Source organism: Chenopodium album, chromosome 18 (assembly GCF_948465745.1).
Source record: "Chenopodium album chromosome 18, dcCheAlbu1.1, whole genome shotgun sequence".
Taxonomy (NCBI): Eukaryota; Viridiplantae; Streptophyta; class Magnoliopsida; order Caryophyllales; family Amaranthaceae; genus Chenopodium; species Chenopodium album.
In genome coordinates, this window is record NC_137851.1 from 42,655,606 (window position 1) to 42,671,790 (window position 16,185).

At 31.4% G+C, this 16,185-nt stretch overlaps 1 pseudogene across 1 annotated transcript; it reads right to left on the minus strand.

Annotated features, from left to right (window-relative positions):
• Nucleotides 1–5,758: 5,758 nt before the first annotated feature.
• LOC145592417 (phosphoglycerate mutase-like protein 1) lies at nt 5,759–14,091 on the minus strand (annotated as a pseudogene). Its single transcript, XR_014102413.1, has 11 exons — nt 14,004–14,091; nt 13,682–13,743; nt 13,445–13,552; nt 13,233–13,312; nt 12,558–12,721; nt 8,454–8,528; nt 8,219–8,304; nt 8,019–8,138; nt 6,259–6,303; nt 6,073–6,171; nt 5,759–5,957 (listed from the first exon to the last, which is right to left on the minus strand). The product of XR_014102413.1 is annotated as a phosphoglycerate mutase-like protein 1 (transcript).
• Between the last annotated feature and the right edge of the window lie 2,094 nt (nt 14,092–16,185).

Genomic DNA, 16,185 nt, shown 5'->3' on the forward strand with positions numbered 1-16,185 from the left:
ATGGATAAAAAGGGAGGGATGGATGAAGAAGATGACAGATCGGATTAAAATGTTAATTTTTTTTTTCTTTTTATTTAATACTATGTTGTAATAATAGTTTTATCTATATATATATATACACATTTAACTTCATATAGCGTTAATCGAATGAAGTAGAGAATAAGAGTAATTTGTAGATTGTTCGTAGGTGTGCAGGTTGGTTTGGCACATGAAAAAAGGGTAGTGCAATGACATAAAAGGCTCAGGCCTTGATCACTCATCTTTTTACTCATCTTATAAGTTATTACATTCTTTATCCACAATGTGGATGATCAATTACTCAATTAGGTTACTTGATTAAAAATTTGAGGGATGGTACTTTAAACTTAGGATAAAATCTTATTTACATTATTTGCTTGTGTACAAAAGAAAAAAAAAAAATTATTCTTATCCACCATGGTAAGATTAGATTGTTACAACTTACGAAGCTAAATAAAAAAAAATATATATTCCTTTGTTTAGTTTTAGTTGCAATGTTTGAAAATTTGCACTATTTATATTCTTTCATTTGTACCACCTTTGTTGATTTATACATTAGGCAATATAGAGTCATGTGGTATCGAATTGGATTCATTTCGATTTATAGTTTCACAATATTAATGTCTTTTTTTTTTAATAAAATCTATAATTAAAGATAAAAAAATGATTAAAATTATTTATTGACAAGTGTGAAAGTCAAACCATTATAACTTAATAACATAAACTGTAAAGAAGATGACTCAAAATCTAAGAATAAAGTCATGTTCCTCATTTTGAAGTATTGAAGTATGTATTTAGAACTTAGGAATCTAAAGATGATGACTCAAGATCATAAGAATAAAGTCATGTTCCTCGTTTTAAAATTATTAAAGTATAAATTATACTCTCTATGTGTTTAAAATGAAATGTTTTGACTTTTTGCACTATTCATCTAATTCAATTTGACTAATGTTATAATTTTTAAATTATTGATAGTTAAAGATATTTTCAGTGAAAGTTTTGCATTGGCATACATACACATGGAAAACGTTTCATTTATTTAAACACAGTAAGAGTAATCATGAGAAATGTTTCAATTAAACTCACTTGTAGAGTTGTTAAAAACTGACTTGATTGACCAAATCCGATCTGACCCTTCTGATTTCAATTTTGACTTGTATGAACACAATAATTTAACATAATTCAACTTTAAAATATATCCAACCTGATCTCATCAAACCCGACCTGAATACTCGAATTGACGCCTTTATTCACCTGTTAAAGAGTGCATTTGTCCCTAACAATCCATATTGACAAATTCATTGAATTGAACTCATCCGTTTTGATAGTGGATTTGTCCCTACCAATCCATTAATAAAGACAACTTAAATTTGGATATCATTCACATAATTGCATTGTTTAAAATTCTAACATAAAGTGAAATCAAACACATCAAATTTCTAACACAAAATTTGCACTATTTACTTTCTCCCATATGGACCACCTTTGTTGATTTATATATTAGGCAAAATTTAGTTTTGTGAAATCTAGCTAGATTTGTTTCGATTAATATATTCACATTATTAATTTTATTTTCTTTGTTTATCTATAATTAGAGGTAAAAGTGATTAAAACTATACATTAACAAGCGTGAAAGTTAAAACGTTGTAACTATTTGAGAGCGAAGGTTGGTTATATTCATATCCACGACGGTAGAGTTTGAACTTAGGAATCCAAAGAAGACGACTCAAGATCATAAGAATAAAGTCATGTTCCTCACTTTTGAAGTATTGAAGCATGAATTTAGAACTTAAGAATCTAGAGATGATGACTCAAGATCATAAGAATAAAGCCATGTTCCCTGTTTTGAAATATTGAACTAAGTTATAATCACGAAAAAAGTTTCAATTATACCACCTGTAAAGGTGTTAAAAACTGATCTGACTAATCATATCCGATTTAACCCTGAAAAAATCCGATTTCGATTTTGACTCATATGAACATAATAGTTTAGCATGATTCAATTTTAAAATAGACCTAACCCGTTCTCAACGAACCTGACCCAAGTACCCAAATTGTCACCCCAACTCACCTGTTAAAGGGTGGATTTGTCCCTAACAATCCATGAAGACAAATTCGTTGAATTGAATTCATCTGTTTCATAGTGGATTCGTCCCTCACCAATCCATTAATAAAGACAACTTAATTTTGAGTAAAATTCACACAATTGTTTAAAATTTTAAAAGTGAAATCAAACACATGAAATTTCCTACTATCACAGTAAGTCTACTAGTCTACTTTAGATATGCAAAATGACCTCTTTAAATAATTAGCTCACGTAAAAAATATGGAGGGTGTCCGTATATAGCAAAATATGTACTCTAACATCTAAGATTTCTTTATTTTTTATTTTTTGTTGTTGTTTAAAGAGCCACAAAGGCGGGGTGAGAAACGATCCTAGGATATTCTAAAATCGAGAGAAAGTTCTAATCACTTGAGCTATCCTTCACTCTCAATAACTCATTATAAATTGTTGTCTTGATGCTGTCTAAACTAGTCCGAAATCAATGACAAAAGTATGCAAGTGCTCAAATATCAATTAACCTTTACTAAAAGCGAACCTAAAATGACACTTGTCACAATCTCATTAACAATTTTCCCGCCCATTTTACTTTCCGTCTTTACGCAGATTCTTTAAGGAAATCATTTTATAATAATTTAAAATATCTTTCTTCCAATTAAAATTCTTAACAATAATAATTTTCCATATAAACCCAACTAATATATTTTTACATATAAGTAGTCTTTTATTTGGTATTATTTTCGTAAAAAAAATGAAGTAAATATTATTAAACAATACTGCTATATATTATTTTAGTCTTCGATAATACTATTAACTTTTTTTTTCTTCCAATTTTGTTACTTTTGCAATAATGTTTAATTCAATTAAAAATAAAATCATTTTGTTAATATATATATATATATATATATATATATATATATATATATATATATATATATATATATATAGGGGAGGGATCCGGTAAGAACCCCTTCTTAAATAAGAATTCCTACTTATATAAGAACTATTCTAATCCGTTGGATTAGTTTGGAGTAGACGGTTAAGATTAAAGAGTAAGAGAAACTTTTAACTTTCTCTCTCCTAACTCAAAACATCATCCCTTTCTCTTAAAAATCGCCATTCAATTTCTCTTTCCTCAAACTCCCAAAAACTGCCATTGTAGCTGCAATTCGAAGATTGTTCAAGGTTTTATTTACATAAATTCAAGGATTTTCAACAATTTTCGTAATACTAGTTCAATTTTAGTACTAATTTTGGCGAAAAAAAACCTTAATTCGCAAATTTTTAAATTCAGGCCTGGATTTTTTTTTTCGAATTCGTGAAATTTAATTGCTTAGGTTCACTATATGTTCAAATTCATTGTTGTCATCTATTTTGTTGCCCAAATTTTATATTTCATCATTCTATTTCAGTAGTTTCAAACTATTGCTTTTGTTGCGCCAGAGCTTGCTGCTTTTCATTTTGTTAGGAGTAGGTGCTTGCTGATAGTCTCGCTAATTGATTCTTTGATGTTGAGAACAGGTTGATTATGTGTACCTCTAATAACAAAAAGTTGATAGTTGTTTGGTTAAAACTAGTCATTTGGAGATGGAGAATCATATTAGATGCTTATTTTGGTTGATGTTCTAGAATTTTTATATTGGGTTTAGCTAGTTGTGTGACTTAATAGTATAGCTAGTTGTGTCGCTTACATTAATGTTTGTTTCAATTTTGTTGAATGGGAATCTTTTCCCATTGATTATGTGGTTCTGTATATTATTTGTGAACCTAAAAAAAAAAAATTAGATCATGTCTTTAGAACATTGGAAAGAAAATGTAGAAGATAGGAAAAAAATTTAGAACATTTATTTATAATATAGAAAAAAAAAAACTTAGAACATAAGTAGAAAACATTTGGAACATAGGGTAAAAAAATTAGAACATAACCAAAAAAGTTTAGAATGTAGGATAAATTTTAGAACATAGGAAAAATTAAAACGTAGGTAGAAAAATTTAGAACATATGAAAAAAATTTAGAACATAGGAAAAAATATTTAGAACATAGAAAAATAATTTAGAACATAGGAAAATTTTGTTATAACATAAGGAGAATTTAGAACATAGTAAAAAATATTTTGTTTCAACATAAGGAGAAAAATTTAGAACATAGTAAAAAAAATATTTAGAATATAGGAAATAATTTAGAACATAGGCAGAACCTCTTCTTATAAAGAATCCTTTCTTATGTAAGAACACCTTATTTTTTAAACTTTTTCCTATGTTCTAAATTTTATCTGCTTATGTTCTAAAGTTTTTTCCTATATTCTAAATTTTTTCTACTTATGTTTCAAATTATTTCCAATGTTCTAAATTCTTTTTTTAGCTTATGTTCTAAATTTGTTCCTATGTTCTAAATTATTTTTTCAGCTTATGTTCTAAATTTTTTCCCATGTTCTAAATTATTTTTCAGCATATGTTCTAAATTTTTTCCTAGGTTCTAAATTATTTTTTCAGCTTATGTTATTAATTTTTACCTATGTTATAAATTATTTTTTTCAACTTATGTTCTAAATTATTTTTCTTATGTTCTAAATTTTTGTTATCTTCTAAATTATTTTTCTTATGTTCTAAAATTTTCTGCTTATGTTCTAAATTTTTTTAACTTATGTTCTAAAATTTTACCTATGTTCTAAAACTTTTTCTATGTTCTAAATTTTTTTTTCTATGTTCTACATACGAACTTCTCAAAATTACAGAAATGTCATTACTAAAGAATCAATTTAGATGGTTAGATCAAAACTAATAAAGGGCTGAGATTGGTTCTTATATAAGATTGAATTTTTTTTTATTTTATTTTTTTTTTTTTTTTTAAAGGAGGGTTCTTATATGAGCCTTCCTATATATATATATATATATATATATATATATATATATATATATATATATATATATATATATATATATTTACACTTTATTTTACACTATTAAAAGTCGTATCAATACTAATGCAGCATGTGCGGGTACTATCGAATTTTTTTACAAAAAATAAAAACTTCAAAAACCTTTTTTTTTAAAATCAAGTCTAAGTGTCACTAATCTTGACATTGATAGAGTTACATATAAAATTAAAGTTATATTTATTTTTGAATTAGTATTATGAGTTTAATTTTTTTTATAAAATTCAATACAATAACTCTTTATAAAATTTAATAATAACCGTGCATTGCACGGGACTTAAACTAGTTAAAAAACTAAAAGTGGATGGTTTCAAGCATGTCTGATGTCTTGCTTAGGCACGGCGCCGCACTACCTTCTATTACCATGTTACTCCGTACTACTACGTAGATGCTATTCCAATTTCCAATTATTTTAGTACACTTTAACCAATTATACAAAATCGTGCTTACTTGAATGATTATTGATTCTCATTTTCTCACTATAATGGCGCCAATGATAGTACTTCATAATATTAAAAGGTCTAATGTGCATCAGTTGAGGTTTCATTAATAAAATCACTATCGCGGTGTTATTGGGGTTATATTAACTCACTATTAGCTTAGCGATTATTAGCTTATTTGATAAGAAAACATGGCCCTTCATCGGCAGTGGTAAAAGCGTACACTCACTTTCAAAATTGTAAGAGAAGATGAAAAATCAAGTTCTAGTAATTATTAAGGCAAATTACACATTAAAAAAAAATGTTCCAAATATGTCACGATGTCAGATCATGACAAAGAATATAACCTGTTTTTATACCCAGTTTGCTGGGTTGATTACAATTCTGTAATTATTCATTATAACTGAATTTCGGTGACTATATGCTTCAGACCTCCAGTACTCCAGCTGAAAAAGTTCCAGAATACTGAGCATTACTTGGCTACTTGCCACAGTTTCAAATCTAAAAATGAAGGGAAGATTAAAGTGTTGGCGATCAATATTCAATCAATCAAGCAAACTAGACAGCTCTTCCTGTCAACAAATCATATATAGTGTTGTATCGACTTTGGATTTACTTTTATGTGAGCTTCTCATCTGCAGCATCACTAGGAAGATCTGGTCCATTTGGAATTTTACCAGGGAAGTTTGTCTCCGATGAATCAGAACTCGCCATACTGCAAAAGATATAACGTAACCATAAACACAATGAGTTGAAGGGTTGTTGTCGAACAATGCTCAAACAAATGTTAATATAGACCCACCTTTTGTCCACGAAAACCATTGAGCGCAGTTCACAGTTAGCAAAGCTGCAAATGCCAGGAAGAAAACTCAGCTGTTGACCATAATAAGCTAAAATCTAAAATAAGAAGAATATAGAAGCCTGATTATTAGATGGAAATGCAGTTACAATGTAGGGATCAGCAATATGCCCACAGGTTTACAAGAAAAATCAGGACTTGTATCAATTTTATAAAAGTAATGCCACTAGCCTATTCAGTTTTTTTACATAAGACTTCATAATTTGCATGGCAAGTATAAGGTATATCATGATCTTTATAAAAAGAAATCAATCCACAGTAAATTAAAATAACAAATTACTCCCTGTGTCCTAGAATGACTTTTTGTAACATAGTAAAAACTAATTTATTACAATCGAAAGGTATCCCACGAAGGTATGTAGACCTAGTTAAGGATATGTATCGGGATGTGTCAACAAATGTGAGGACATGCGGAGGGTTGACAAAAGATTTCCCTATTACAATCGGATTGCATCAAGGGTCTGCATTAAGCCCTTTTCTTTTTGCAACGGTTCTAGACGAATTAACTAGACCAATTCAAGATGAGGTTCCATGGTGTATGCTGTTCGCAGATGATATCGTTTTGGTGGATGAGACTAAGGATGGGGTTAATGTCAAGTTGGAGCAATGGAGGCAAAGGTTGGAATCTAGAGGGTTTAAGCTAAGTCGGAGTAAGACTGAATATTTGGTATGTCGTTTTGGCACTCAGAGGGGGACAAGCAATGAAGTGGTGAGTTTGGATGGAAAGGATTTGACCATGAGTGAATGTTTTAAGTACCTAGGGTCGATCATCCAGAAGAATGGTGACATTGATCAAGACGTGACCCACAGGATTAAGTCAGGGTGGCTTAAATGGAGAGCGGCCACGGGAGTGCTATGCGACCGCAGCATTCCCTTAAAGTTGAAGGGAAAATTCTACAGGACTGCCATAAGACCAGTGTTGCTCTATGGTACAGAATGTTGGGCTTCTAAGAAAGAGCATATTAAAAAGATGGAGGTTACGGAAATGCGCATGTTAAGGTGGATGTGTGGAAACACTTTAAGAGATAGAATCAGAAATGAGGTTATTCGCAAGAAAGTAGGTGTGGCGGGCATTGTAGATAAATTAAGGGAAAATCGTCTGCGTTGGTTTGGACATGTAAGACGGAGACCCGAGGGTGCACCGGTGCGAAGAGTGGAAGAGTGGGACCATGGAGGGATTAAACGAGGAAGAGGGAGACCAAAGATGACTTGGTTGGAAGGAGTGAGGAAGGATATGAAGTGCATGGATTTACGTGAGGATGAAGTTTTGGATCGTAAGGGATGGAGGAGAAAGATTTATGTTGATGACTACACGGAATAATCAAATTTGGTTCATGTTAGCCGACCCCACTTTTGGGATTAAGGCTTTGATTGATTGATTGATTGATTGAGTAAAAACTAATTTATCATGAAAAATGTTGTTGAATAGGTATTCATATAAAGTTTCATTATATCAAGTTTTTTGTTATACTTTTCACTAACATATATTTATATACATTTAAGGTCAATACATTAGCATGTATGCCAAGTTTGACTGTGTTAATTATTCAGGGACAAACGGAGTATGAACTACAAGTACTTTATCTAGTTTCAAAATTGTTTAGTTCTAAGCTAGAAAGTCAACGATAACAAAAATTCTCTAAGCTATATCATCAATTAAAAGTACATCATCAAACAGTTTGAAAAGGCAGTACAATACTTACTGTGTACAAATTTCATCTTTCACCACTTGATGACAATCATTTCCAAAAGCACGGAGTGTGTGAAACAGAAAGCCACTATGACTGACAATAGCAATCTCCTTCTCACTCCGGGTCCATAGCCTTAATCATAGATGAAATAGTAATTAATATGATAAGTAAAGCAGAGTCACTAGTTTTATAAAATCATGAGCAAACAATACCATTTCAAGAACTTCATTCCTCTTTCTGCAAGTTCTTCATCTGTTTCCCTTACATCCTCCTTCCACAATATGTCCTCATCTTCAATCTAAAGTTCAGATATTTCACATTAAACAAAAATAACACGCACAAAAGTCGGGAGCTGTAGCTAGATCATATAAGAGAATACAAACTAGTTGATTTTCATATAATCATAACCAAAACCTCGGTAGGAAAAGAAGTAACTTTTGAACTTACCAATGAGAAATCAATTGCAGGAAAGAGAGTTTCGTATTGTCTCTTAGTCCTCCTCTTGTCGCATGGATGGACTCCCTGCAAACAAAAATAGGGAGCACATGTCATCATAGATTGCACAGAGAAGCACAATCACATTAGTAATAAGCAAAGAATGAGGAACTAAAGTTTTATAGTGGCATTCTGCTTTCAAATGGCTAATTCTGAGATTAACTCCTATAAGAGAGCCTACAACATACATTAACTTTTATATGATTTACAGTTCAACCATGTAAACAAGAGAAACTAGTAAACATTGTGAGTCCCACAAACCCCTAGTAATCCTCAAAACAAATGTAAATTGCTCTAACAAAGCTATCATATCAATCTCAGATTCTTAGGCATTAAGAAGCATGTTTAAACCACAAGTTGTCTATCCTCTCATAATTACAAAGCTCATAGCAGATGGTCATTAAATAAGAAGGATTACTATAAATTTAATCCCCAAGTTTAGTCTTGCAGAGATAATATACTTATTATTCTGGGATTTTGCCGTATATTATTAAGTTATGTCTCTTTATTTGCAGAATATTTTGTGTTAGTTTTACTAGTTTTAATAATTTACTATTTTTATGTCGAAGCTGTTTAAAACAGAAAATAACATACAATGTAGCATCCCAACTAAAAGTCTTTTGCAAGCATCATATGTGAATAAGCACAAGCCAACTGATTCTTGGCCCATCTCCAGAAAGAAGGATAAATGTCAAATAAAGGAGTTCACACCCCATTTTTATCTAAGTCCAACAAGTGAGGCTAGATAATGAAAAGATAAGAAGATATTAGCGAGAGCAACTCAATAAGGAATTGAACATCCTTTTCATTATTCCTTCATATCCTCACCAATGAACAAGGAACTGTAATAGCAAAATACAACAATATCAGAGTCTTGATCCCAAGATTGAGTCAAAACATGAACCAAGAAATCATCCCATGTGCTCATCAACAAAGATCCCCTCCATTAATGCCTTAATATCATAGCTATGTTCTTATAAGCCAAAAATATCATTTCTAACTCCCTCCACTCGAGTCATCTTTGGTCTCCATCAGCTTCCTCGAAAACTCGTGCTCCTAACTCTCTACTTTTATCACCAATGCCTCTTCTAGTCCACGCCTTACATGCTCAAATCAATGTAATCAAATCTCATTTATTTATAATGTCTGCCACATCGAATTTCCTTCAAACATCTTAATTTATACTCCTTTCATCTCTTAATTACGTGCCTTTTTGAGTTTTTTCACAAAACTTAAGGAAATTGGAGATTTTTTAAATCTCATAATTGTAAATACAATTGTGCATGTAGGGTTGAAAGAAGAAATAAAGAGAGAAAAAAAAAAAAAAGTGGTTGGGAATTAATGAAGAGAGAGGGAGAGAAAATAAGTGTGATGGGGAATTAATGTCAAAAGACATTAATAGTACAAAAAAAGAATGAAAAAGGACGTCAACTCAGCAAAGAAGAAGGAGATGGTAGGAATTAAATAAGTATCATGAGGGTAATACTATCAAAAAGTAAAACCTTTAAATCAAAATATTCTAAAAAAACAAAACATTTTGGGCCCCCTAATAGAAATACAGACACATAATTAAGAGACAGAAAAAAAAAAAAGGTAGTTTTATTCTATAAGATGTTCCCAAATATCATCTCTAACATATGTCACTTACCTACTTTCCCAATAATAAGATCCATCCTAATAGTTTTAAGAAAATAAGCCGAACAGTTACCCAATAGAATTTGTCCTTTAACCATAAAGGTATATTAATTCACGCAAATAACCCCTAATATAAGTCACATTTTGGTCAATACATCCATTCTAAGTAGGATCAACCTATAACACTTAATAACCTACACTCTAGAGCACTACCATCCAAGTTACTACATCCTCACTTAACTCCAAATAGAAGATGATTCCTAAAAGCAAAAGATCCATGATTAATTCGAATAGGATGAAGAAATTAGTAGAGATATTATCTCTGGTCATGTTTTTTTTTGGGTATTTCAATAGTAGAATGCCCCATTTTCCTCGAGAAACAAGCCCATAATACACAAATAAATGATTTTATATTCTAAATATCATTTTATATGTATGAAAAAAAAAATATAGTCATAGTGAGATGTGTGAATAGTTCAAAAAGTCAAAACATTGCAAGTAATTTGGAATGGAAGAAGTATTATCTAAGGTTTCTTTATTCAACCATTTTAATTCACGTGAATGAACTTTAGGTAAGGTGTGGAAACCTTAAATTCATTTGAAACGAAAGAATTCAATTCTAGTATTAGGTTCTAGGAATTCAATTCCATATATCAATGTTTTAGAAATGGTAGAATCTAGATTCAAGAATTTTCAATTCCACTAAAATGTTTGGGAGAAATCTGCAATTTAAATTCTAGAGTTAAAAACATTCAATTTTTTTTCATACTATGTAAGCTGAGTATGAAATCAAAGTTACTTCTTCACCCATATTAATTAAAATGTTTAATAGGTGTTGTTCAACACCAAGTTTGAATTTTGATTTTTTTAACCCCAATTTTATTTCTCTCTCTCCTCAATTGCTTCACTTCTCGTCATCTTTATTGTCTTTGTCAAGGCCGATATAAATAATCTCAATTTTGCTTCAAGGTAATCAAAGATGTGCTATTATTTAAACTTGACTGAGTTTGAACAATTAGCTTCAAGATTCAATGGAGGATAAAGGAAACTTATTATCATTCAAGAGGGAAAAGTATGACAAAGGAATGAGAGGTACATGAAAGCAAAAAATAAAAATAAATATAAAAAAAAAAAAAACAACAACAACAACAATCGAGCAAAATCATGAAAATTACATGACAATCACACATAATAATAAATTTTTCAAAGAATTTGAGCTTCCATTAATGATGGTGGATAAGAGAGAGACTAAGAGAGAGAAGAGGAGAGTAAAAGAGTAGCAACAAAAATAGGAACTTTTTCAAGAATTTGAAATGAATTTTGTTGGATTTCAAATTCATTAATATGGACATATTTGTTTAGAGTGTTGGATTTAGGCCAAATCCATTCTAAATTCTAGGTACTTCCAAACAAGTTAATTGGGTCATATCTAGAAGTTTAAATGAAAATCTAGTTCTCAAACAGACCTCCAAGTTATTTGCAATATTTTTGTTTGTTCATACAATTTAACTACTTCTGATTGTGATCACAGTTATAGGTTTAGGTTGATTGAATTATGATAGACAATGGTAGTTGTTGTTTGGAGCAAATGACTTGAGATTACTAGGATTGTGTAGCTCATCTTAGCAGTCTCAAGTGTACAAATTGATCTAATGATACAAGTTTATTAGGGACTTAGGGTTGATTTATCTTAGCAAGATTATAAGTTTCTAGTGATCTAGAAACTACATAGCCAACTGACAGCAGTGATAATTTACCAATTCAACTACTGAATTGTAGTATCAACACGATTTAAATCTAAGAAGCTTTGATTTATCTAAGTCTTTTGTGATTGAATCAGAAACTATATTGGCTTGCTTATCTATCAATTGTAAATAATTTAGTTTACTCTGTTAACTTTTATATAAAAACTCTTCATGTAACTTTCAACAACCCACCAATTTTTAGTACATATTTAAAATAATGTGTATAGGTTTAGTTATTCTGATACATACAGAATTGATATACTATTTACTTTATTAGTTTATTAAACAAATAGGTAGAATTCCTAGGAAGTTAGATAATCTTATATCAGTTCCGCAAATCAATTCATTCTCAATGCTTCTAAAAAAGATACTTTGAAGCTGCAAAACTTTAACCTTTTTAAACTTCACCACCCATTTAAGGGTAGGATAGTGAGATACTAAAACTTATTTGATGACATGATTAGTATAAAAGTTTAGCTAACCGCAATTAACAATCTGGAATCATATATCCAAAGGGGAGCAAAGGATGATATTTAATGTCCTATAAGCCCTGGTGTCATCTCAATTTAAATGCGAACATCCGTCAAATATAAATAATAAAGAGATATATAAAATTTTATGCACAAAACTTATTTAATTCAGCAACAATCTTCCAGCTAAGGATTAGATGACATACCAAGTGTTCTCGACAAGATTCAACTGCTAGAAAAAGGAGGGCAGCCAAAGCTTGAAATTGCAGGTCGGCCACTGTCCCCTGTGTCTGCCACCATCAGGGGTGCAACATCTACACCATCATTATAGCTACCACCTCCAAAAACTCCTACTGCAGTTTGTATGGTCCTACAAAGAATCGCAAGAGCCCGTTAGACAGGACTCAAGATAAATTTGGAGTATGATTATTGAACTGGTAACCGTGAATGATTAATAAAAATTCTAACTCATTGGACACTTCACTTTTGTAATTTATGTATTCATGATTTCATGAAATCTTGAGAGAAAGCAGTCCGTAACTCTGTCCCTCCTTTTCTTACACTCATCTATTTTCTCTTACCCTTTGTAGTAGTACTGCACCTCAGGAAAGGATGAAGGCAAGTCCCTTTGGGATTCCATCAGATAAAAACCAGCTTATCACATAGGGTATGGATTTTTCCTGTTCTCATTAACTAATGTATGAAGCTAAAGACAATTTTGCAAAGATGCTCACGCCCTCATCAAAATTGGCTGATTGGCTCATTAACAGAGATATTTAGCACAGTATTACAGTAATGTTAAAAGCAAATTCTCAAAACTTACATGAAAAAAGTACACGGAATTGAACATAATTAACTTCAAAACTTCAGTAGATGCATATCTTGTCAAAGGAGATGTGATTACTAAATCAATTTTCTTGGATAGTCCACTTCCTTGGACATGTTTCCGCAAATTATCCACCTGTTACGCCAAAGGGGAAAAAGATTAATAAAATAACAAAACAATTTCATACCATGATGATTAAATTTTACTCTGTATTTAACAGCGTAGATAAGAGGTGAAAGAAGAACATTAATAAGTTCGATATGCAACCTGCTCCCATCCACGAGAAGTTAGGCTAGCATCAAGATAGTCATAGGATAAGTATGCCTTAACATCTTTCTCTCCTGCAACATTATGATAACCTTGTGCATGCCTTACCTGTAAAAATCATACATCCATTCATCAAATACAAGAATCAGCCCATTTAAATCTCCTCATACAAATCTTCTCAGACCTAAGGAAAGAAATACAAGAAAATAAAAAGGAAGAAATACAAGTTTAACACACCAAATGAAGAGTTTTGCAGTGGTGCAGCGGGTAGAGTCCTTGACCAGCAGAAGTATCCATATCTGGGACAAGATTAAAACAATATCAAGATTACTAGAGCTCAATACCCGGTACTACAGAGCACGAAAAGACTCCTTTGATAGCTGCTCAAAAAACGATACTGTGAAATAAGCATTCAAACCCAACTGCTCAATGTAATCAGCCAAAATAAAAAATAAAAAATCACAATCACTTTCTTTTTTTGATGCAATCACTTTCACCACCACACAATAAACAATTATCAACTTGATGGTCTCATCATAAAATACTTTATTGTCATTACCTGCATGACCTTTGGCCTTGCACATTGTTTATCACAGTATTAATGTACCCACTAAATGAAGCTAAAAGGTAAGCTAAAGTACTAAGACTCCATAATGTAAATTGTCCTACACTGAGTAAGAATAATATGTGTGCACATCGCATATGTAAGTTGTCCCACGCTAAGAAGTGTAATACTGATCAGACCGATAATTAGTTTTGGGAGAACCTCATTTGGGTTAAATAATTCAAACTCGCCTTCTCTTTTCGGGGTAGTCCAGACTGATTTTACAAATAGGGAATACCAACTACCAACACTGGTTACACTGCCTAATATATTACATAACAAGCATGAAGTGAACGACTTTAATGTCATTTCCCAATAAACTACAAACCAACCAGTACTTTACAGAAATTTACGTCACTATCATCAAGTAGCAACAGAAATTTACATCATCCCATCGATTTAATTATTGATATATTATACTTCATATGTTCAATCAAACATTAGAGCCCTTCATTCCAGGCCAATATAACAGCCAAAATCCATATAGGAATATCCGAATATTCCATTTCCAAATTCATTGTACACCAACAAATTTACAATAACTTTCCTGAAAATTCAGTAAGATAATTTCCAAAAAAATATCTACTGAGTTTTTTTTAAATATTCTATTATTTTTATCAAATTAAAAATAAAGCCCATTAACATATTCGTATAAGCTATGTTACATTGACACGGGTACGGGTATCCGATATTGGTACGTATCCGAGTGTCTGATACGCCATTCTCAAAAATTTAGGACACGGGGACACCGTCTTAACATTGGACTCGGGTACGGATACGGCAATAATTTTGTCCATAATATATCAAAAATTATATAGGTGGTTTTTATTGATAGATTTTTATATCTAGGTGAGTGGATTGCTAAAAAAAAGTAAACAAAATAAAAAGCCCAAGTTGTTTATTTAAAAAAAGCCCAAGTTGTTGATAGAGAAACATAGGTTTAAGGCCTTTTAAGCTTTTTACCAATTAAAACAAAACCCTAGCCGCCACCCTTAAGCACATATATTAAAAAAAAAAATGTTACTGCTAGGTAAATCAGGAGAGAGGAGGGAGAAAAAAAGTCAAAAACTTCAGAAATTAAATAAGTAAATACACGTGAAAGAAGAAAGAGAGAGAAAACTGCATTGAGAAAACTCGTAATCGTGTTCATCTTCGAAATTGTTTGAGAACCGTCTTCATCTTCTTCAAAGCTTCAACTCCTTCAATGGCCGCCGTACCCGAGAACAAAATGGAGTATCCGGAACGGATTTCATACCCGGATCGGTGTCGCGTCGTATCGACCCGGGTATGCCGGCCAAAATGCCGTGTCCAGGTAACATAGCGTATAAGTGATTCTAATAAATAAAGAATGTGGACAACAATTAGATTAGTTGATTAAAGTTGCAAAAGGTGAAATTAAGACTTGAAATCTCATCCTGTCTATATCAAATTCTTAAAAAAAAAAAAAAAAAAAAAAAAAAAAAAAAAAAAAAAACACCCAAATTTGTATTCCCAAGTAACTTGTAAGGCCTCATTATAACCTGACAGTTGCTTCTCATAGGATAGAAATCTAAATCCAAATCTTTACTCCACCAAATCAGTGGTTTGAAGCTCGAAGGGGTCTACATCATGTGAAGATTCTTCATCTTCGTTCCTTGAAATTTGAAGTTTGACTTGATCAGCATTCCCATCCCCCTTCCTCTATCATGAAAGTTTTGAGATTTGAAAGTTATCCATTTTTGGTCTAATTGTATAGATATTGGAAAAGATAGATTGATGGATTTTGGGAAAATGGTTAGAAGGATGATGATTAATGAATGTATTATTGGATCCAATTTAATCTAATCTTGGACCTTCATCAATCGACTCAGAAGGTTGTGAGCCAACTCTATTACACTGCCCTCCCGAGTCCCAAGGGCTAAATATTATGGACCAAAAGGGAGGAGTAGGAAAAAAACTCTGGTGCTTCAAGTAGGTTTAAAAGCCTTCACCGGGTCTTGAGAAAATTCTAATGAACTTCCCTCTTTAAACTTTTTCCATGTTATTTTAGTGACAAACATCTATTTGTCTTCCAGGCATTCTCAATCAAGAAATTTAAGTGAGATAAATTTATTGTTAATGTTGATAAAAATATAAAAAATTATGCCAAAAAAAAATA